Genomic DNA, 22,161 nt, shown 5'->3' on the forward strand with positions numbered 1-22,161 from the left:
TGGCCTTATTAAAGATCCGAGCGCTGATTCCACCTGGCTTGTGGGCTTGTCAGGGCCGAGAGTCGTGACAGTGTGGAGCATATATGGTGCGCCGCGCCCTGCATCCGTTCATTGGCAATTCCATTGTTCAACTCTGAAAGGAGTTTTCTTTATTTCCCTTTTTTCCTTTCCCAGTTCATTTCTATTTATTTTGGTCTTCTAAGACACTCCACAGAAGGAACGGCAGGCAAGGCCGGGTACGGAAGGGGCAGCACCTGCATGGATAACATAGGGGATGCGCAGAGAGAGGACAATTTTGGGTGGCACTCAACTACATGGGTGCCCTTGCATTGGCATGCTCCCGGACGGACCCTTCCCACACACTTCCAAGTACCTTTCCTCTGTAGAGTAGCGCGTGGCAGTACATGCACAATACAATGCCCCTTGCTGGGTAGGGTCTGTAGCGTGGCATATGGTCTGCAAGGATGTTTTAGAGCTCTGCCGCCCTACAGGAGTGCCCCTGTTGTTGGCCTTAGCAGATGTGGGAAATAACCCTACTGCATTGTTGGAAGGGCAGTACCCTGCCCACTGGTCCCTTGTGCTTCTATTTGAGTTTTTGTCACATGCAGTACAAATACTTCCTGCTATGGCATTAGCCGAAGGACTAGCATTCACAGAGATGCATACATTCTGAAATTCAAGAATGCTTACAACAACGCAAAACACAGCTTCATTACGTGGAGCAGGGAGATAATTATTCAGCGCGACCCATGCAATTACAGTACTTTTATAACCACCACTGACATTGTTTGCGCTCTGTAGATTCTGCTGTTTGCTTAGTTGCCTTTACATGCACTAGTATTTGCGTGACCAACCACCCCAGCTTTGCCATTTTGCAGACTCACTACAAACCGTCACACCTGCAGTTACATGTTCTCTTCAACTGTACGACCCGCAGGAGACCCCTTAACACTTTCCGTCACAGTGCTCAGTGCAGAGATGGTGTGTCTGTTTCACAGGTCATGGAAAGGCAAGCAGCACATCAATCAAATTAATGAGACATTTAACACGCCCACGTTACACTGGAGGTTGCTGTTCCTTGATTACCAGTGGGCCTCATACAGCCAGGCGTGCTAAGCCATAATTGGTAGGTTTGTACAGCCACCCACGTAGTCGGCAGGAGTAATTGAAATGCGGTAGTCTACCATATGAATCCGTAGGGCTGGCGACAGGGTGGTGATACCAGCACACAGAGGATGCCCTACGCATGGATATAGCTGTACAACGGATACACGTGCGCCTCCACAACTAATTAAAATTGCATTTGAAGATGCGGCCATGCGGCCACTAATGGAGTCCTACAGTTAGCTGCAGTGTGATTGCACATACGCCAGCCAGGTGCAGTCTCCCTAGGAAACGTACATATTGCTCACCTGCAGTCATCTCTGACAGTACTGTGCAGCACAGATTCACCATGCAATGTTAACACAAAAAGAGAAAACACTCACCAACACTTACCATGTACATCTGTTATTGCTAAAATACACCAACACTATTAGGAAAAGGAAGGGGTAGCACAAATGGATGTATACACCAGAGAACTTGGCCTTTCCACATGTTCATCATGAGGTCAGCCAAGAAATCAGTGACAACCCGTTCTTAACGGGATGTTATGGTTCAGTTGCAGTACCAAAAACCTATAATTTTCACAGAAAACACTATGCTAAAGCTACGTTCCGGTTACAGTCCCCTAATAAAAACCTATGAAATTCACTAACAAAAAACATTTTTAAAGGGACTTTATGGCTAAGTTGCACTTCTACGAACCTATCCCCTTTACTGGAAAAACAATGCTAAAGGAAGGGTCTGGTTACAGTGGCCTACTAAAAAAATATCAAATTCAGTGAAAAAACGTTGCTGAAGGGTTGTTATGCTTCAGTTGCCCTAAGGTAAATCCTGGCAACTTCAGTGCAAAAACTTTTGTTACAGGAAAGTTAGTTACTTTGCACTAAGGACAACCTGTCCATACTATAATTACAAGTAAAACTGAAAAACCCCAGAAATTCGCCAGTTATGGTATGCTAAGCAACCGTAACTCACGCCACCACTGTGCAGTGCTAAGACTAACACCCATGACATCAAAGATGACATCTCAAATGTCATGACGACATCACATGTGCATTTACCTTTCATGAAAGCCTCCACAAGGGATTTTCAATATAATGTTGGGAGGAAACTATCAGTGGTCATTGGGAGACCTATCATGAGATACATAATTCATTACACAATGCATTGCTGTAAACACAATTGCAGTACAGAGTTCTTTCCAGTATAGGAAACAATGAATGAAGAAACGTAGGCATTGTTTGCAGCATGCACCATAGCGGTGCAATAAGCTAATTTTTGCCATGTTGGATCGTAAAATGATGAATGCTTTAGTGTCAGAGTTTTGCATACTGTGAAATATGTAATCGGTAGTTAATAGCGTCTCACTTACTACAAATTTGCACTGCTACACACACAACATAAAGAGACTGCAACAGACACAAATAAGCCGATATACAGGGAAAGTAAAATAGGCAAAAAAGAAGCAGTATTACCAGAAAGTGTTCATTACCTAACTGCTTATCTTCATGAACACAAATGATTGCTGTGTTTCAGGCCTGCTTCTTTCCTTTTGTATATGTATCATATGATGTGACTGAACTCATAGGAAAGTAGTGTAGGAACATATGAGAAGGGTAAGGTCTACAAACATAGTACCCTTTCAATGTTTACTTCCTGACTGTCAGTGAAGAAAACCACCAGCCCTACATTTGTCAGTGAACAAAAAAAATAGGGAGCCATACATGTGATGTCATCAGTGGTGTCATCAATGACATTTGTGATGTCATCTTTGATGTCATGGGTGTTCGTCTTAGCAGTGCACAGTGGTGGAACGAGTTATGGTTGCTTAGCGTACCATAACTGGTGCATTTCTGGTTTTTTTTGGTTTTACTTGTAATCATAGTATGGATAGGTTGTTGTTAGTGCAAAGTAACTGTAACGTTCCTGTAACAAAAATATTTTCACTGAAGTTGCCAGGTTGTTGTTAGGGCAACTGAAGCATAACGTCCCTTCAGCAATGTTTTTTCACTGAATTTGATAGTTTTTTAGTAGGCCACTGTAACCAGACCCTTCCTTTAGCATGCTTTTTTTCAGTAAAGGGGATAGGTTCGTAGAAGTGCAACTTAAGCATAAAGTCTGTTTAACAATGTTTTTTGTTAGTGAATATATATATATATATATATATATATATATATATATATATATATATATATATATATATATATATAATGGAAATGTGTGTGTGTATGTCTGTTTGAAATGTTCAGCATACTTCCCAAGATGCCACAAAACTGAAATGTGGCGTGTGCGTAGGTTACATGGTGCAGACCATTTAAAAAGTATAAAATAGGAATGTTTCTACTTTTTTTTTAAGCTGTTATTTTAAGCAATCTGCAATGCGTGGTTATGTGCGTGTGTCTGTTCGAAATGTTCAGCATTATTCACAGCATGCTACAAACCTGAAATGTGGCGTCTGGGTAGGTTCTATGGTGTACGACATTTTTCATTTTTTTGTTTGTTTGAGTGGTCTGCAATGCTTGATGATGTCTTTGTGCCTGTTCGAAATGTTCAGCATAATTCCCAACATGCTACAAACCTGAAATTTGGCATGTGCGTACCTTCCATGGTGTAGACAATGTAACAAGTATAAAATATAGAATTTTCAGACTTATTTTTTCTTTAAGCATTCTGCAATGCTTACCCCTGCCATATGGCTCTTCGTACTGTAGTTCTGCTGTAGTTCTACGTTCATTGTTCCTAAAGTTCAGCACTTAATGAAAATTTCAGCAGTTCATTGTTCCTAAACTTTCCATATCAGCATTCTAGCTGACATTAGCAACACTCACTTTTGAAGTAATGGGGGTGACACAATACAGTGCTTTTGTAGTAATGCGGGTGACAGGAAACGGTGCATGTCTCTTTAATAGCGTCCGCAATGACCATGTCTGTCACATCACATCTTGGCAAATCTCTCATGACAATTACAGAAACTTCCTTTCCCACTGAAATTGATGACTGTATGCCATCTCAACAGTACGAAGCTGACCTGTTTCAGCTGTACACATGCGGGTATGGCACTTCAAGCTTACACACTGCAGCCCTACACATACGACACTTATGTTGAGGTCGCTGCTGCCTCGGCTGTAGATCGGGACCCCAATAATGTTGCTGAGCAATCTCAACGCTCCAACTCAAAGTAGCTGGAACCGATTCACGGGATTCATGCTTTTCTCATGGTCCACTTCATGTGGTTTGCTCCATATTTGGAAACAGTCAATTTGTTCACAGTAGCTCCTACAGGAAAGAATAGCAATAATCTCTACAAAGAAGCATTGGTTTAGTTCATTAAATAAACTTCAAACTAGGACTGAAATAGGAATTATCGTGCGAAGCATTAAAAAGCGCCCTTACATATCTAAAAACCTACAAAATATGTTAAAAGGTGTATGATTTTTGTTTTCCCCATCTTAAATGGTACACTAATAGTACCACAATGCAAATCATAGGACATTGCCTTTTGGGTTTTTCAAATGCACTTTTAACATTAAAAGACAAATAACACAAAATAATGTGTGTTTTATGTCATTGTTTGACATGTGTGCAACATTGAAGCTGAATGGAGTGCTTCTGGGCATGTTTTCTGACTCAGTTGGGTTCCCATTTCTGCCAATCCTGCGTGTGTCTGTGTGGGGGCTGTGGGGATCAGCAACCTTATGTTGCATAGTGCAAGTACTGGAGCTTTGGGTGATGAATTCACACCTGTTCTTGCATGGTCAAATACTGCCAATTTGGGACAATGCCATAGCCAGTGTGGTCCTCACAGGCATTTCCTTGCCTTTTGGGCAACACCATTGATCATGTGTGTTTCATGGGCAAATAATTGAATTCGGGACCAAAGTCCTGAACACTGTGTTTTTACAGGGCAAATGATGGAATCTTGCTGCAAAGACAGCACAGATGTGTTCTTACAGGAACAGATTCTGCCTTTTTCAGCCAAAGCCATCACAAGCGTGGTTTTACTGAGGTAACTACTGGTATTGTTGGGGCAATGCCATCACAAGTGTTTTCTTACGGGGGCAAATGCTGGCATGTTAGGGCAACCCACTTGTTCATTTACAGACAATGCTGGCATTGTTTTTTCTTTTTTTTATGTCTATCTTGTACATCTGCAAAACGTTGCAATTAATGGTCGGGCATATGTTTGTTTTTCTGCACATGTAATGAATGTTTATTCCTGTGTAGAGTTGCCTGTTTGTGTTTGCCATCGTTATTTCATTCTGATGTACTCTCTGGTAGATGTTGTGCCATACCAATGTCCTGAAATAATAAATAGTAATTTAAGCATAATAAGGCAGACTTAGTTGCAATGGCTTGTTTGCGAATCGTATGGTTTTTTGCAAGTTTAAGTCCAGAATAAATCAACACAAAATTAATAATTCGTGGCCATATTGCCCCTTTGATTGGAATGTTTTGCGGCATGCACTACAACAGCCTAAGGCCAAGGAGTGTGCCGAAAAGCTTGGAAGGCGGGTCAATTTTGACAAAACATGGACGGAGGAGTACAGTTTTCAACCTCTGTAGAAGACCTTCTGCAAAACCATGTTTTTCCAGCAGTCATTTTAGATATGAAAATGTTGACAAAAATCTGTCATGAGTGTTCGGTTGCATGTCAAATTTGGTGAAGTTTCAAGGACGACAACTAAAGTTACAGAAGACTTTTTTTTTAAATGTTCTTATGTAAAGTTGTGGGGACATCACGTGATCGCACTCGCGAGATCTCGCGAGATCTCGTTCCGACGTGATCTCGCAGACCCACGCCCCACGAAAAGAACATTGCCGCGAGTAGCAGGCTGGCAGAGCGCCAGACAGCCGGCCTGACAAGCGCTGCTCCTGATAGTGAGCCTACGCACCTGGGGCCCTGACAGCTTGCACACCAAACTTCCAGGGCATAAATCCAATGCCACAGGAGGCCTCATGGGGGCCCTGGAAGTCTACAGCGTGCAGTACCACGGCACACCCTGCCTCCAGTGAAGTAACTGGGAGGCCAGGCCTGATTGTGAGTACCTGCTCCTGACCAGCATATGGACCATTGAGCTCACCTGTTCTGTTATATATAATAAAGCCAGTTAAAACTGTCCAAGCGCCCTGTCGTCCTTAGAGGCCACAACATAACTGGCGACAAGGATATCAGAGTTCCCATGGACCCATCATGCAAGGGGCCACACCGCCCCCTGTGTTCCTCCCCTCACCAGGGACCCGGCAATCCCGTGGATGCAATGGGAGCCTCTGTTATCCACGTATCTGGATGCCGTAGGTGGCACAGGATATGCCCCTGCCAGGAAGAAGGCTATGCTGCTGAACGCAATGGGCGTCGAGGGACAGCGCATTTTTGCCAGTTTAACAGCTATACCAGTGGACGACGACAACGTCTACAAAGAGGCAACCCGTCGCATAGTAAAGCAGTTCACAAATAAAGAGAACGTGGTGCTACACAGGCTGAGATTCTACACCCGTAAGCAAAAAGGGAGCGAACCCGTGGACGACTACATCACCAGGATGAGGGAGCTGGCATCCTTATGCACTTCGGCGATAACGCGGAACAAGTCATCTGCGACATGCTGGTCGTTCACACAAATTCCAGGAAAGTGCAGGACAAGTTCATACAAGAAAAAGAAGAAACCTCCAGCAGGCGCAGAGAGGCGGGAAGTCATCTACCTGTACCTGAGCTTACGGCGCTACAATGGAGAGGGCGCAGAGACAAGCAGTCCCGTGACAGCCCCAGAGACAAAGGCCCCAGGCAGAGGGATGTGCCAAAATGCTACAGATGTGCCAGCACCAAACACATTGCGAACGACTGTGACTGCCCCGCCAGAAACAAGGAGTGCTCCAAGTGCGGAAGCATTGGTCACGTGGCCCCTGCTTGCACGTGGCGGGAAAAAAAGTTGCCCGTGTCGCTGGCGACCGTGCCTCAAGCGACGAGGACGAGCTACAGGACAGACCCATGGTCATCATGGTCAACGCCCTCCATGCCAGGAGAGAGAAGCCCCACTGCACCATTAAAGTGGACGGCATGGAAACGTGCGTCATGGCAGACTCCGGGTCAGACCTCACTATCCTTCCCATCGACACGTACAAGGAGATGATGGGACAAGCAAAAGTAGAGATTAGAACAACCAGGCAAAAGCTGACGGTCTTTGGAGGTGCAACTGTCGACCTTCTGGGTTACATCAGAGCCCAAATTGAATTCAAAGGGAGGTCTACCACCACCAAGGTGTACTTCTCACCCAAAGGTCCAGCCGTGCTCGGGTGGGACGATCAACACAGACTCAGCATTAAACTAGACCCCAGCATTCTGGAACAGGTACTCATGGTCTCCTCAGGAGCAGCGCTAAATTTCAAGGAGATTTTCCCAAGCCTGTTTTCCGAGAAACCAGGGAAAGTGAGAGACTTTGTCCACAAGATTCATTTGACACCCAATGCCATGCCTGTGAAACACAAAGTTTAGACCAGTGCCTGCAACGGCAAGGCCTGCGTTAGATGTCCATCTCCGGAAGATGGTTGAAGAAGGGACCATTGAGACAGTGGAATCCTCAGAGTGGCTGAGTCCGGTGGTTCTAATCAAGAAGAAATCCAGCAACGACCTCAGAATATGCATCGACCTGAGAAGTCTGAATCTAGAGGTTGTCACTGATAGCTTTCCGCTCCCCAGCATCAGCGAAATTGTCCTAATGATGAAAGAGGCGGCAATCTTCTCAAAGCTGGACATGCGTGGCGCCTATCACCAGATTCCACTACACAAGTCTTCGCGCCCTCTTACGGCGTTCATCAGTCCTTTCGGCACCTTTCAATATACCCGCATGCCGTTTGGGCTGTCCTCGGCAGCGTCCGCATTTCAGAGAATGATGAATTCCCTACTCAAAGGACTCACACACGTCTCATTCTTTCAGGACGACATCCTCGTGTATGCCAAGGACAACAAGACCCATGACAAAGCACTTGGGGCAGTCCTGAGCAAGCTTCAGGAGGCAGGCGTTCATCTTCGCCACGAGAAATGTGTCTTTCGAGTGAGCAAAGTAGAATACCTTGGGTACTGCATCTCAAGCGAAGGGGTGAGCCCCAAGAAGAACCTTATGGAGGCCATAGCAGACACCCCGGCCGCGATGTCCAGAGATGAACTCCGCTCGTTCCTGGGCCTAGCGGAGTACTATGCAAAATTTGTCCCAAGGTTCTCCGAAACCACGTCCCCCATGAGGGAACTTCTGAAGAAAGGGGCGACCTACTCCTGGGGGCCAGTGCAAGACGAAGCCTTCACTGAAATCAAAAGCCGGATTCTGCACGCAACATGCCTAAAACCCTTCAACCCTGAATGGGACACCTGCATCACTACGGATGCCAGCGCATATGGACTGGGGGCCACCCTGACCCAGAAGAAGGGCGACACTGAAAATATTGTGGCATTCGCATCTAAAGCACTATCGTCAGCGGAGAAGAATTACTCCACCGTAGAGAAAGAAATGTTGTCTTGTGCCTGGGCCGTTGACTACTTCAGATCGTACGTTTGGGGCACGAAATTTAGATTGGTCACGGACCACAAACCCCTCATCCACATGTTGAGCCCAGGCGGCACCAAGACTGCCATCCCGAGACTGTCCAGGATCGCCGCAAAACGTCAAGAGTACACGTACGAGATAGCCCACATTGCCGGCTGGAAAAACGCACAAGCGGACTGCATGTCCAGACTCCTGAACCAAAGCGCCCCTGGGACCACATTCTTAGAAGACGAATGTGTCATAGCCTCTATAGGCGACTTGAGGAACGGCGAGTACATGGACGTGAGTGAGCGCCACTGGCAGGAGGAGTTCGAGCAGGACGATGCCCTACGGCCCGTAGCAGCCTGGGTCCGCGAAGGGTGGCCTGATGAAAGAGCGATTCCCAAAGGCCTACGTCCTTACTGGAAGGTGAACAACGAAATCACTGCCATGAACGGTCTCATTCTGAGAGGTGACCAAGTGATCCCGCCCAGCGGAATTCGCAAAGTAATACTGTGCAGAGCGCACTCAGGCCATTTGGGGTGTAACATGACCAGGCGCAGGATACGAGACGCCTACTGGTGGCCAGGCATGGATCAGGACATACGACAAATGGTTGAAAGGTGTCATGAGTGCACTAACAGCGACAAGCGTCTGTCTGTGAAACAAGCCCCCATGCTGCCCACCAAAATCCCCAAAGGAGTGTGGCGCAAACTAGGGTTGGACTTCATCGGGCCGCTGGACAGCATGCCCCCAGAACATAAATATGGGAAAGTCACGGTCGACTACTTCTCAAAATGGGTCGAAGTTGACTTCACTTCGGACATCACCACAAACGGTCATTGAAGCACTCACCGCCATATTCCAGCGCGAAGGCCTCCTGGAGGAAATTGTGACGGACAATGGTGTCCAGTTAGTCTCTCGAGAAATGGAGAAATTCCTCAAACTCAACAATATTCAACAGCGAAGAGCAAGTCTCTACCACCCACAGGCCAATGGCCTGGTCGAGCGGGCGAACCGCTTCATCAAAGGGGCACTGCAACTAGCGCATGCCTCGGGCCTAAACCCATACAAGACTGTCAAGGAGGCTGTCGCAGCCCACCGCATCACTCCCAACGCTGTCACCGGCGTGTCACCATTCCATCTGCTAAGGGGGAGAAGGACAGCATCCACACTGGTACCACCATGGCTCCATCAAGTGAGGGCTGACAAAGATGTGGACATGGAAGACGTAGTCTTTCGCATGCAGCGGAACAAAGAAGCCATGAAGGCTCAAGAGGACACGCGTCGGGCTGCTCGCCACACAGCGGTCAACAGAGGCGACCTGGTTAAGATACGCCTCCCCCGCAAAGACACCTCAACCGGCTCCAGATACAGCAGTCCCATAGAAGTCGTTGCCAAAGGGTCAAACCACATCTGCACCAGCGACGGAAAGAAATGGAATCTAGAAAGGGTGGCCGTGTACCGCAGGAAAGAAGCTATTGAACAGCCACACTGGGAAACCGGAGATGATCAAGGCCAGCAAGAGCCATCCGAAAACCCTCGCCGGTCAGGAAGAGATACCTCGGAGATACCCTACGGCGACGAGCTCTCGAACACCAACTCTCCAACCCCACTCAGGGAGTTACACCGCAGGGCAAGACGAGGAGAACCTGAATCACCCGCATCTCCCCAAGAGTACTCCCGCAGCCCTGCCCCGCTTCAGGATCAGGGCAGACCACAGAGAGAGAAAAGGAAACCCAGCAAGTTTGCAGACTTCGTCATGGAATGACCATCCATCTTTTTCCCAGCAAAGGAGGTGTGTGGGGACATCACGTGATCGCGGGAGCGAGGTCTCGTGAGATCTCGTTCCGACGTGATCTCGCGGACCTGCGCCCCGCGAAAAGAACGTTGCAGCAAGTAGCAGGCTGGCAGAGCGCCAGACAGCCGGCCTGCAAGCGCTACTCCTAATAGTGAGCCTACGCACCTGGGGCCCCGACAGCTTGCACACCAAACTTCCAGGGCTTAAGTCCAATGCCACAGGAGGCCTCATGGGGGCCCTGGAAGTCTACAGCGTGCAGTACCTCTGCACACCCTGCCTCCAATGAAGTAACTGGGAGGCCCAGCCTGACATTGTGAGTACCTGCTCCTGACCAGCATATGGACCATTGAGCTCACCTGTTCTGTTATATATAAAGAAGCCAGTTAGAACTGTCCAAGCGTCCTGTCGTCCTTAGAGGCCACAACAAAAGTGTCTTGTAACTTTAACTATACTAGCATTTCTGATGCAGTATAATGTATAGAGCCAAATTTTGATGCAAATAAACTGCCAATAGTAATAATAATGTGGGACGTTGTCTTCAGATGCTACCGGGGGAAATCCGACAGGCTTGTGGCTGGAGCCACAGCCATGCTGATCTCCCCGAAACCGATAGAGTTATGGGAACGCTGGCGGCTGCTCACAGCCAAACACACAAGACTTGCGCTCAGTGGTCCAAGTGTATGAAAAGAAGTAGTGGAACTATGCTCCCTGCTGGCTTGCCCTTGCTCTCCGACAAACCCCATCACCACAGCCCCTCCCACGCGCACTGCAAACCCCCAAACAAACACACCTGCTGTTTAAGGGAATGTTCAGTGCAGTGCACTGAAGTGCATATTTAAACTTCGCCCTACACTTTTATTTTAAAAGTAAACCATTCCGGAACGGTTTCCTTTTAAAATAAAAGTATAATAACTGTAAAACTTTTTTTTTTGAAGTAGAGGAGCACCGCTCTCAAACACTTTCGCCCACTTCGACCACTGCTTGCGCTTTATACAAGGACAGCACATGGAATGTAGGTTCCCAGCAGCAGGGCTGGCCTTAGGACAGGGCGGGCCGGCCGACTGCCCCGGGCGCCATGCCCCCCAGGGTGCCATTAGCCCCATGCCACGCCAGCTCGGGGGAGTCTTTCAAGGGTTCCCCCGAGCTGGCATAGTGGGAGAAGGCGTGGCAGATGCCCTTTTGCTATTAAATGCGACCGCGCGGAACGCATTTAATAACAATAGGGTGCTGATTCTTTGCATCAGCACCTATTCATATGATTACCTCCTCGCTCCAACGTGGGAGCTAGGTGGTTTGCATTGGAATAGGACGCTCATGCATTAGTATTAGCATCCTATTCCAATAATTAGCCCCCTGCGAGGAGCCGGAGCTAGGAGTTTGGAAAAATGTGGGGCATCCTGCCCCCCCCCCCCCCCGCTCCTGTTGACCAGGGGCGCCCAGGGCGCTGCTGCCACTAAGGCCGTTCCTGTCCAGCAGTGAACATTAGGAGTAGCAGCCTTCATGAGCTGCAAGGATTCGGGATATTCATATAAAAGTCAGTAAACCAACAGTGCAAAAGTGCTAAATAAATGCAGGTGTGCTGCAGAGGCAATATAGCTTAGGACTTTCAGTCTCACAATCAGGCTGCACGATAAGTAAGAAATATTTGATACGGCCACGTAATCTCGCGATACTTGAAAATAAATTAGAGCCGTTGTGTTAACATCACAGGAAAATACGGTCTAAGTAGTCAGGCGGTGTCAAGTTCCCGTTCTGAAACTGAAAGACACTAGTCTCTTTTATAATATATTTGTCATCGTCAAACCTTTTTCTTCCACTACTGTCTTTAAGTAAATGCCATGTGTAGTGTTCTGCGGTGGCCACACGACGACCTATTGGCACTTTACAAAGCTGCCCAAATAGTCCAGAAGAGAATGGCATGCATTTGCTGTTCAGATAAGGCCTAATATCATTCCAATGCAGTCTGCTGTCTATGCTCTGCGTGGTGACTAGAGGAAGCTTTTGGATATCTTGGTGCTACTCGGTTAGACACACATGACACAAGTGGCCTATCTACCAGCTATCTAGCACTTGCGTGCATGTGTGGCTTGCCTCTGGGCACCGCTGTCAGCAACAGGAAGTGTGAAGTAACCAACCTCCGGAATTCAGGGAAGCGAAAGATGCTGATGTGCACTCAGCAGTGTTCAGTCAGGAGGTGAGGAGGAAGCAACCGTGGATGCCATGCGGCGGTGGTTCACTTGCGGACATGTATGCCGCCATGCTCCCTTCCAGAGGCTAATTCTCAGCACACCGTTTTCTGGTCCTAGGCAGTCCTGTTATGCATTTGTAAACTATGTTTGAGCCTCAGAAGAATTTAGAGCACAAGTCATGCAAGTCAGTGGGTTCTGCGCATGATGTAGACATTGCACACTAGTGGGTCGGAGCGAAGGGGCTTACCCAGGGCAGCGTCAATGCAATGGCCATGGACAGGCCAACAAAGTGGTAGTGAACTTCCACAAAGGAGCAAACGCCACAGCATGTTTGCAGATTGCCAGAACAGAAGCCTGAGATATGATGCTTAAAGGACCAGCCCAGAAGGAGGTCAGCCATGTTACCTGTATTAATCTCAGGAAATGAATGTGGATGTATTGATCTGTTCCTGAAAGAAACCCACCCTCCCTATTAAAGAAGTGCAACTTTAGAAGTGCTGCAGGAAGATGTTATTTACATGTGCTTCTCTATACAGTGGCAAATCTTCGGCTCCTATTATCCATTTTAGGAAAGCGTTGCACTAGCATGACATACCTCTAGCCTTCTACGAAGAGGCAGATCTGTGATTTGTAGCACCCCAGTTGTGCTGTGCATATCTCAGTGATGAGCACAACTACTCTAGGTTGGTTTATTCCAAGTGTATGAGGAGGCTCTAGAATGGTACGTGCCTGGTACAGCATCAAGCGCTTCTGCCAAGAAACGTGCAAAAATCCAGTTGGTACGAAATGGGTGACCTAAGAGCGTGAAGCCCCAGGGAACGGATACAGCGGAAGACCTTGCTCTGCATCCAGCCCTCTACTATGTATTTATAGAACATTCAGAGGAATTGAATTCCCCCATTTAGAGGGAAAAGGTTAAGTGACAGAGAGAGGTTCAACCTGGTATTACACCCCTGCAAGTTGCTCATCTCCTAAGAGCTAGGTGAAAATCCTTAATACGTTATTCCACCACCAGTATCACGCCTCTCTCTGCCAGTACTAAAATGGCAAGTGTACCCATAATGATCTGTTAAAATGCCCTTTGGCTGTAATGTCCATAGGACTAATCTCCATGGTAGATATGTATTAATGAAGGGTTCTGTTGGGTGTATTGTAGTAACTAAATTGCCGATCTATGTACTCGATGCAGTTCAGGCAGGCTTTTTCTCCACTGTCCTAACGATAATAGGTGACTTTGCACAAGCTGACCTCTCTGGGTAAACAACCCTGTTAATGGCTGTAGTCAGAGATAGATGCCCGGGTGGTGGGAGGGGGTATGCAGCTAGATAGTTTTGACAAGGAGGATGGGTGTCACCACTCTCATCCCGAGGAAGAAGACTGTTTTCAAGAATTACTGGTGGACAAAGTAATTGCCCACTGCCGAAATTGACCAAGATTGATGCTACTGTATGATGCTACTGTAATATCGTATTATGCCTTTCTTAGGGCAGAGATTGTGTTGATACCAAAACAAAGATAAATCGGAATATTGAATTTCTGTCCCTATTTAATGCTCTCCTCCCTCAAACCGACCTCCTACCCTGCCGATAATAGCCCAGCCTCCATCATTAAACAATTTACAGGTGCCTGTGCTCAAAGCACTCCTCGGCATCGTGAATGCCTCCATCACTGCTGGGTCTTTCCTGGACACCCTCAAGACTGGTCTCATAAAACCTCTTTAGAAAAAAACGGCCGTAGTTCCAGACGACCTGGCCGACTACGAGCTTATTAAGAACCTCCTGTTAATCGGCAAAATCTTGGAAAAAGAAGGCACTACACAACTACTTGCCAGAATCCAACAACTACACCACCTTCACAACTATCAGTCTGGGTTCTGCCCCAAATGTAGCATCAAGACAGCCACCATCCACATGTATACGGGCACTCTTGCCTCCTTGTCCTTTACTTCTCGGCTGCATTCGACACCATCAACAACTGCACCCTCCTCGTCGGCAGGATGGGATTCACTGGCGTTGTCCTGAATTGGCTTACCTCCTACCTCTCAGGTAGACATGAGGCTGTCCAGATGACACATTGCATTCTAACTGACTCATCTCCTGTGAAGTCTCCCAAGGCTCCATCCTCTGTCCGATCACCTTTATATGGAGCCTCTGGGCACCCTAATCAAAGATCCTAATATAGCCGATAAACTGACTATATTCGGTTGTACATTGAACTGTAAAGCTCACATGACATCATGTGTCTTCGTTATTACCTAGCACACATCCAATCATGGATGTCTACTTCAATGTAACCCCTCCAAGACTGAACACATCCTCATCGACCCCCCCCCCCGCTAAACATCAACTCAATCAACAATGACTCAATGATATGTGCCTAGAAGGATTTGATCCGCAACTCCTTCAACTTCATAATTAACAGCAGCCCTTCCAGAAACAAGACCCAAATGGCCTGGTTTCAAATCTCCCCCCTTTTCAAAATCAAACCCTTCATCCTGATGTGGCGCTTCCGGACTATAGTGCAGGACCTTGCAGTTTTTAACAGCAATGGAGATGAAATGCCTTCTCGGCGGGGTTGCCAGCCACTCACTTGGCTCCCCTTTAAGCAGTCCACCATGCAGCAGCACACCTTAGTATGAGTCTGCAGAAATGTGATCAAATCGTCCCCATCCTATGTGAACTACACTGGCTTCCTCTCCAGGCCAGGACACTCGTTGAGATTGCATGTACCAGCTACAAAACAGTCACATGTAGCACACAGGCGCACCTTGCAGTACACATCTGGTGGCACACACTTCTCACGCAGAAAATCGGCCAACTGGCTTGAATCGCAACTTGTCCAAAAAGATAGGACCCACAAAACATCCTTCTCTTGCCATGCACCCACTCTCTGGAACTCGATCCTGATATCGGCTCAGAATGCCCCCACAACTCTCCAATTTTGCAGAGCTTTCAAAATGTGGCTTTTCAACACCTGACCAAGGACTAATCCTGATGCACAGACCACAACTCAACTCACAGTACTGCGCTGCTGTAAAGAAGCCAGTCCAAACGCAGGTAACCACTCTGCTGCTCTCAAGCTAGGTCTTCTCTTTAAACAAAATAAAATTAAAATTAAATATTCATTGAAATTCTCTATTTGTGAGCCTCAGACTGAGGATCAAGTGATAGTAAGAAACACAATGTTGGTGGTGAACAGGTTCATAGGCTTTGCAGTTTTTTTGGGTGGGGGGTTGCCTCCAGTGAGCCACCTTGTTACAGTACTTGGCTGACTCTTCATCTGGTTACTCCATATGCCTCTCATGATCTTCTTCATCTCAGTAGGTCTTCTACTTGTCACAGTCATGGGTTTACAGTAGCACATGGTTCTACTGTGAAGGTTGGATGAAAAGGTTGACCATGAGGGCAGAGATCTTTGTGCTGTGGTATGGAGGCTTTGCCCAAGGTGGACATCCTTATCCACAGGAGGGGAGCCCCTCCCTATGTCCTCCCACTAATGACCTCCCCAGGGGAACTATTGGGTAGCGGCCTCACTCCCTATCTTCATTGGAAAGGGCTCCCCCTTGGGGAGAAGTGACGAGACCTGGTGAATCGTCACAGTTGTTAATCAAAAGAATGGCTGCATCATTCAAAGGCTTTCCTGAATCTGGAAGGCCTGAAGACTGGAAAAGAATACCCAATTGCACTACAGATCTGGCTACATAAATACCCCAATCCTGGCCTCCAGGTTGGACAAGATCCTTCCAAGTCTGATAGCTGCTAACAAGGCAGAATATACGGTTCCAGGCAGAGGTCTACATGAGGCAGGTTCCACTTTTTGTGGGGTCGGGCGGTGCAAAAGAGATTGTGTCCCTGGCTCTTGGCTTTACACATAGTAAAGACATTTGACTAGTTGGATTAGGGAGTTCTTTGCAAAGTGCTGATGAAGGAGTGTTTCTGTCAGACTTTCACTCAGTTGATCGTAGCCAGCTATGTAAGATGTACATCCAGGCTTAAGGTACATAATTATCACACAGGGTGATTAGACTGGGGAAGGTGACACTCCAGGGGTGTCATTTGTCACCACTTTTGTTCGCTGTAGTTTTGTAGTCACTTTGTTAGGGAGAATTCTCTGTTTAGGCTGAATTTCCTAACCTAGTGAGTCCCCCAGCAGCTTTGCTGGATTTCTGGAGTTTGTTTTTTTCCATCCTGCCAAGAGTGAGACTCTCTTTCTCCCACTCTTGGACATGAATGTGGTTAATTCCTTTAAATGTCAATGTGTTCTATGGGCTATGGGGTCTTTTACTCCATAGGGTCTCATGTGTTTTTCTATGTGTGTTACACCGCACCCTCCGTGCCGTAACACTGGGGAGTCCTAGAGGATCCCCACCATAGACTCCATGCCCTGGGACTGACTACTGTCTCCCAGGGCATGTAAAGTCACCATTGGCTTTACTAGACCTAAATTTACTAACAGAACTAGTACAAACCATCCTATTGTGGACGTACTAGTAGGGGTAATTCGATTATCCCAGGGTCTGTTATTCGAGGGGGCACTGTCCGGTCCCTCCTCGTCGAGTTTTGGCTGGTGGCAGTGGAAACTACTTGTTATATCCGACCCCGAATATAACTCTATGGGATTCTTCCCATTGTTGGAGGTTAATACTTTTTCTCGTTAATCTCTAACATACCACCGGTTTATTTATCTTAAATAAATCTATCGGTTGGTATTTTCTGCCAGAACCCGGTTTTTAAAATGGCGTCTGTGTTCGTCTCTGTGACTCCTAAACCAAAGGTTGAGCCCTTTGTTCCACTTTTGGCAGGCTTCTGCACAGAGGCCCTCCAAAGTGGTGCCATTCTGTCTGGGTACCACAGGGGGTGTGGGAGGGGGTTTAGGCACCCTGGACTGAGTTGCCTTGCCAACTCAAGTCGCACTCTGGTGTGATTGGCCCAAGTGGTGAGCCACCCCGCTCACCACTTAGCGTGTTTTGATTGACAGCTAGGCTGAATGAATGGGGGTTTTCTGCATAAAAGCAGGGCTTTTGGGACTGGATCTTCAGAAGTCGCCACAGGACCTAAGAATCCGACGAGGGTAAAGCTGAGCCGACCTGCAACGATGACACCTCCGGTGGAGCCCTGCTGCGACTCACCACTTCCCAACGACAGAGGAGATCTCCCGGCTGGAGAGTCTTCTTCCACTGACTGGTGGGAACAACCAGTCCCCTTTGCTTTTTCTTCGCTTCCAGGGCGTAGTGGTCGAATTGCCCGTGCTGAGCACTCCGGCAACCGGATAGCCACTAGCCCGTACCGCGACCAAAAGGTGGTGCCTTGTGACGGAGCACTCCGCGGCTGGTCTCTTCCCTGGTGGTGCAACGATCTTCCACTTTCCTTCGACGACGAGATCATCTCATCTCTTGGCAAAGCCCCGACTTGCATCCACCACCATGAACAACTGCCCCCGCCGGAGCTGTCTCTTCACATACAAGGTACCGTGTCCGCCTGGCTTCCCTTGTGACGGTTAGCGTGAGGTGTCTTAATCATCGCCTCTCCATTGGGTCGCCTCCAAGCCTTCTTAACTTTCTTTTCTGAACTGATCCAATCTTTCTGTGACAATTTGCACCAAAGACTCGAAGTGCATTTCCACTGTGATACTTTTTGGGACATATCGCCTTGCCTCTCTCCGAGTGGGCCTGGCCTCTGAACTTTGATCTACAGTAGACCCTGCCTTACTTGCCTTGCATTTGTTCGTAAAAGTGTTGGTACCGAGTTGATTTCATACCCTGCCTTTTCTCACCCGTCCTAACAAATACTAGAGTGCCATCTAGGTTAAAGCATTCACCTCTGTCTGCAAATAAGTGGTGCCGTTGAACCTAGACTTGTCGAACTATTGTTAGGGGGATTGATTTACTTATAGTAATTGTGATTGAAGTTGTTTGCCGTATTAGTGCCAGTGTGTTTTTCATAGATGTGTTTTTATAAATAAATAACTATATATCTTTACACCGAAGCTCTGTTCCGTGTTTGCTTGTTCTACTGTGTAAATTGCCCTATCTTGTATACTCCACATACTGCCTAACTCTTCTTGAGGGAAGTCTGACTGCTCAGCCACAGCTACCAAGTGAATCTGTGTGGTACAGACTGCTACCAAGTGGGTTTACTGCCAAACACCTGTAGTCCTAAATCTTTTGCAGTGGTCCCAGAGGGAACTGCACAGGTTTCCGCCTAACACACTTGTATAAGGAAGTACCCAGAGAATAATGGTGTTATTCACAATGGCATAGAAAACAAATTGAACACGATCGCTGATGATGATTTGGTATCCATCACAGACCCAAGAATATCACGTGAACTAAAATAATAGAGCATTCATCAGGATGTAAATTAAAGACGTCAAAATCTCAAATCCAGAATATAATAGTAAATGAGGATGATAACTAAGCTGTCAAGCAATGTGGAGCTTTTAAATGGTCAGAGAAATCCATGAAGTACTTTGGGGACCAAACTTGTTTGGTTCACGTGGATCATTGATTCCACAGATTAGGACACAATTCAACAGGTGGATACATCTGGAAGTGCAATGGCTGGCCAGTCGCCGTGAGCTTAACATTAACTTTTGCATGAGGATTTTGTGTTTCGGTTTTTCCCAGTTGTTGCCCCCAAGATAATACTATTTGGTCAGGGGCATAGCCACATATCCTGCAGTCTCTCCTTATGAAGTCAGTCATGGAAAGTGGGCTGTAGAGCGATCTTTGTGTGCTCTGGGAATGGCAGAAGATGGTATTAGTGCCTGGGAAATATGGAGTTGGGAATAGCGAGAATCCATCTGATTTTTGTGCCATGGCCTCCCATATAGAACAGACCCCCACAAAGGTAGACACATTCATTTATGTGACAACAATACTGGTTGGCATAGTCTAGTGATAAAGGGGCGCTTCACACCATTCCCAAGCCCTTGCGCCCCTGTTTATTGCCAATCTGCCTTATGCACCTTTTACGCTGGCCATTGGAAATAAATCATGTGCAAGATGGATGAAGGGGAAATGTGATAGGGTGGCTGAAAGTTCTGGAAAAGGAGACATAAAGCCAACCCTGCCTTACAAAACGTAATTGGAGGCCGCAACATACATTTGATACCGAAGAGAAAGGCAGTGCGAATGGAAATTACACTGGGGTGACTGGGCAACCCAGTGAATGTGATCCCTGAAAGATGAACATACTGGTATAATACTTGGAATGTACAAGATATTGGGCGCCATGAAGGCTAGATATTTATAATGGTTCCCTATGAAAAGCTTGTATAGAGTTGGGCAGATACATTTGTGGGAATCACGTGGGTGAGGAAAGTAACTTTCAATAGGAGTCCTCAACATAGGGGAGTTAATTAGAAGATATCGCTAGATTGGTACAGGGCACACAACAAGCTCAATAAGATGCCCCCACCTCACCCTCCTAAGGGGCGCTGCAGAGGCTGGAACAAAGAGGTAGCACGGGCTCGTATTTTAAGAGAGGCTGTGAGGTAACTGTAAGAGGAGCCCTATAATTGAAACTCTAAATGGGCCTGGCAGTGTTCTGTTGGGAGCACCCATTTCACAAGCCTATCAAATGAAATCTTATTTTGTTAATGTTATTACCACCAGGCAAATGTTTATTGGTGTCGAGGCAGTCAGAACCACCAAGCATTGGAGATCCGTGTCACGGATACCGGCCTGTTTATCTTTGCAGAGGCAGATGGAACAGTTCTATTAACCGCTTGGCCCATTCTTGCAGTATGGGACTAAAAGAAATATGTACTTGTCCGGGTTGGCGAGGCTTAGAGCACCAGAACGTTTGATTATAAATAATCTGTACGTGGTCCCGAATCAAGAAAATAGCGTTTGTCTAATATTGACACAAGGACGATTGATTTAGAATGGGATTATATTGAGCTGTGTGTGTGTGTGTGTGTGTGGGGGGGGGGGGTGATGAAGGAAGGGTGTCGCACAATAGTTTTTAAAAAACAAGGATAAGTGTGAAAACTGCCAATGCAAACATGACAAATGTAAGGATACAGATGTCACTTGAAAAATAAAATGTAAAAGAATTAAATAAATATAACGGTGATCAGAACCATATGATTGTCAGCTGTTTCCATTTACTTTCCTAAAATGTGCATCTAATCCGAGTGATTTCTTCTTTAAATAATAACCCACTTTGGCCTTTGCTAATCAGCTCCTTAATGCACATATTTAACCTATTTGCCAAGATCTGTGAATACAGTTTAAGATCGAGGCATAGCAGGGAGCGGAGATTTACTACCTTCCATCCCTACCAGTGGAGTTCATGAGACCTTAAACTCGACCTAAGAGGGCGTGCTAACTTCCGTCATAGAAGCACCCCAAACAGTTCTAAATGTCTGGGGCTGAAACCCTCAGCAAACCCTTCACACAACTCACTGCCAAGTGTTGCCAGGGCTGATGTTCGCCTTTATTTCTACCATGGCAACTTCATCCATATTTTTTGGCTGTCTCCCCTCACCATTAAACTGGCAAGACCTCACGGATTGCGGAGACTGAATGGCACATTATTTTCGGACCCCTCCATTTTCCCACGCCACCTTGGTCTGCCATGCAAGAAACCTACCTGCTTTTGCTTCGTATTGAAAATGTGCTCTGTCTAGTGTGCTGTGTGACCCCTGCAACCTACTACATATTGAAAGGCTATGCTGTTGTCACCTAATGTGTACCTCATGTGAAAGCTACTTATTCCCTCGTTATAAGTTTGGTAATGATGGTGAATACAGGCTGTGTCTTAAATGTAGCCTGTTTTATTGCCTAGCTCATTAGTATGAAACCTCATGAGATAATCCTGCATATGAAAAAAGTAAAATCGGCCAGCTGCATTGGGTAGTAATGTGCCATGCTGAGGTTACCTAACATACACTTAAGAATTATAAAATCTACGTATGTATTAAGTCTTCTTTGCCTCCTTGGGAATTGGAAAACCAACTGAGCGCCTCCATGCATTGGATGGCCAGGCCTGACCGGGAGCTGTCGGATGCAGAGCGTGACCTGAAGGAAGAGGGTCCACCTGGTCCGTGTGAAGTTAGATATTCCTTACATGTAGACAATGAGATTTTGAATTAGGACTATGGTATATATTTACTCGTTTTTACATTTTAAAATGTTCAACCATAGGTCTGAAAAAAAAGATATACTAAGGAGAGACGTTGGTGGGGGGGCTGAGGGGTCTATAGCCCCAGGTCTTTTGGTTGAAGCCCCTGATAGAAGCTTTGGGGATACAACCAAAAGGCTAGCTAGCCCCGAGACCAAACATTAGTATAGCCCTGGATCTTTTCCAGACCTAGCAACACCCCTGATCCAGTCTCGAGAGAGAGAGAGTTTCTCTTGGGGACTTTTATGGCATAAATCAGCCAGGTGAAGGAGAATTGACTTCTATGTACGATAAAGATTTAATTACAGTTGACTTTATTCAAAATGGTGATACTGACTATATTCTCTACTTACTCTTTAGTTGACTCCTGAACTTTGATTAAAAGAATTTATCATTTAAACTTTTCTCCTGATGAAGGGATTCGCCGA

At 46.6% G+C, this 22,161-nt stretch overlaps 1 protein-coding gene across 3 annotated transcripts in view; it reads left to right on the forward strand.

Annotated features, from left to right (window-relative positions):
- Positions 1-22,161, forward strand: part of SEMA4D (semaphorin 4D) — a 974,222-nt gene that overhangs the window by 882,849 nt on the left and 69,212 nt on the right. The gene's annotated exons all lie outside the window — the stretch shown is intronic.

This window comes from Ambystoma mexicanum, chromosome 6p, assembly GCF_040938575.1.
Source record: "Ambystoma mexicanum isolate Mex_15411 chromosome 6p, UKY_AmexF1_1, whole genome shotgun sequence".
Lineage (NCBI taxonomy): Eukaryota > Metazoa > Chordata > Amphibia > Caudata > Ambystomatidae > Ambystoma > Ambystoma mexicanum.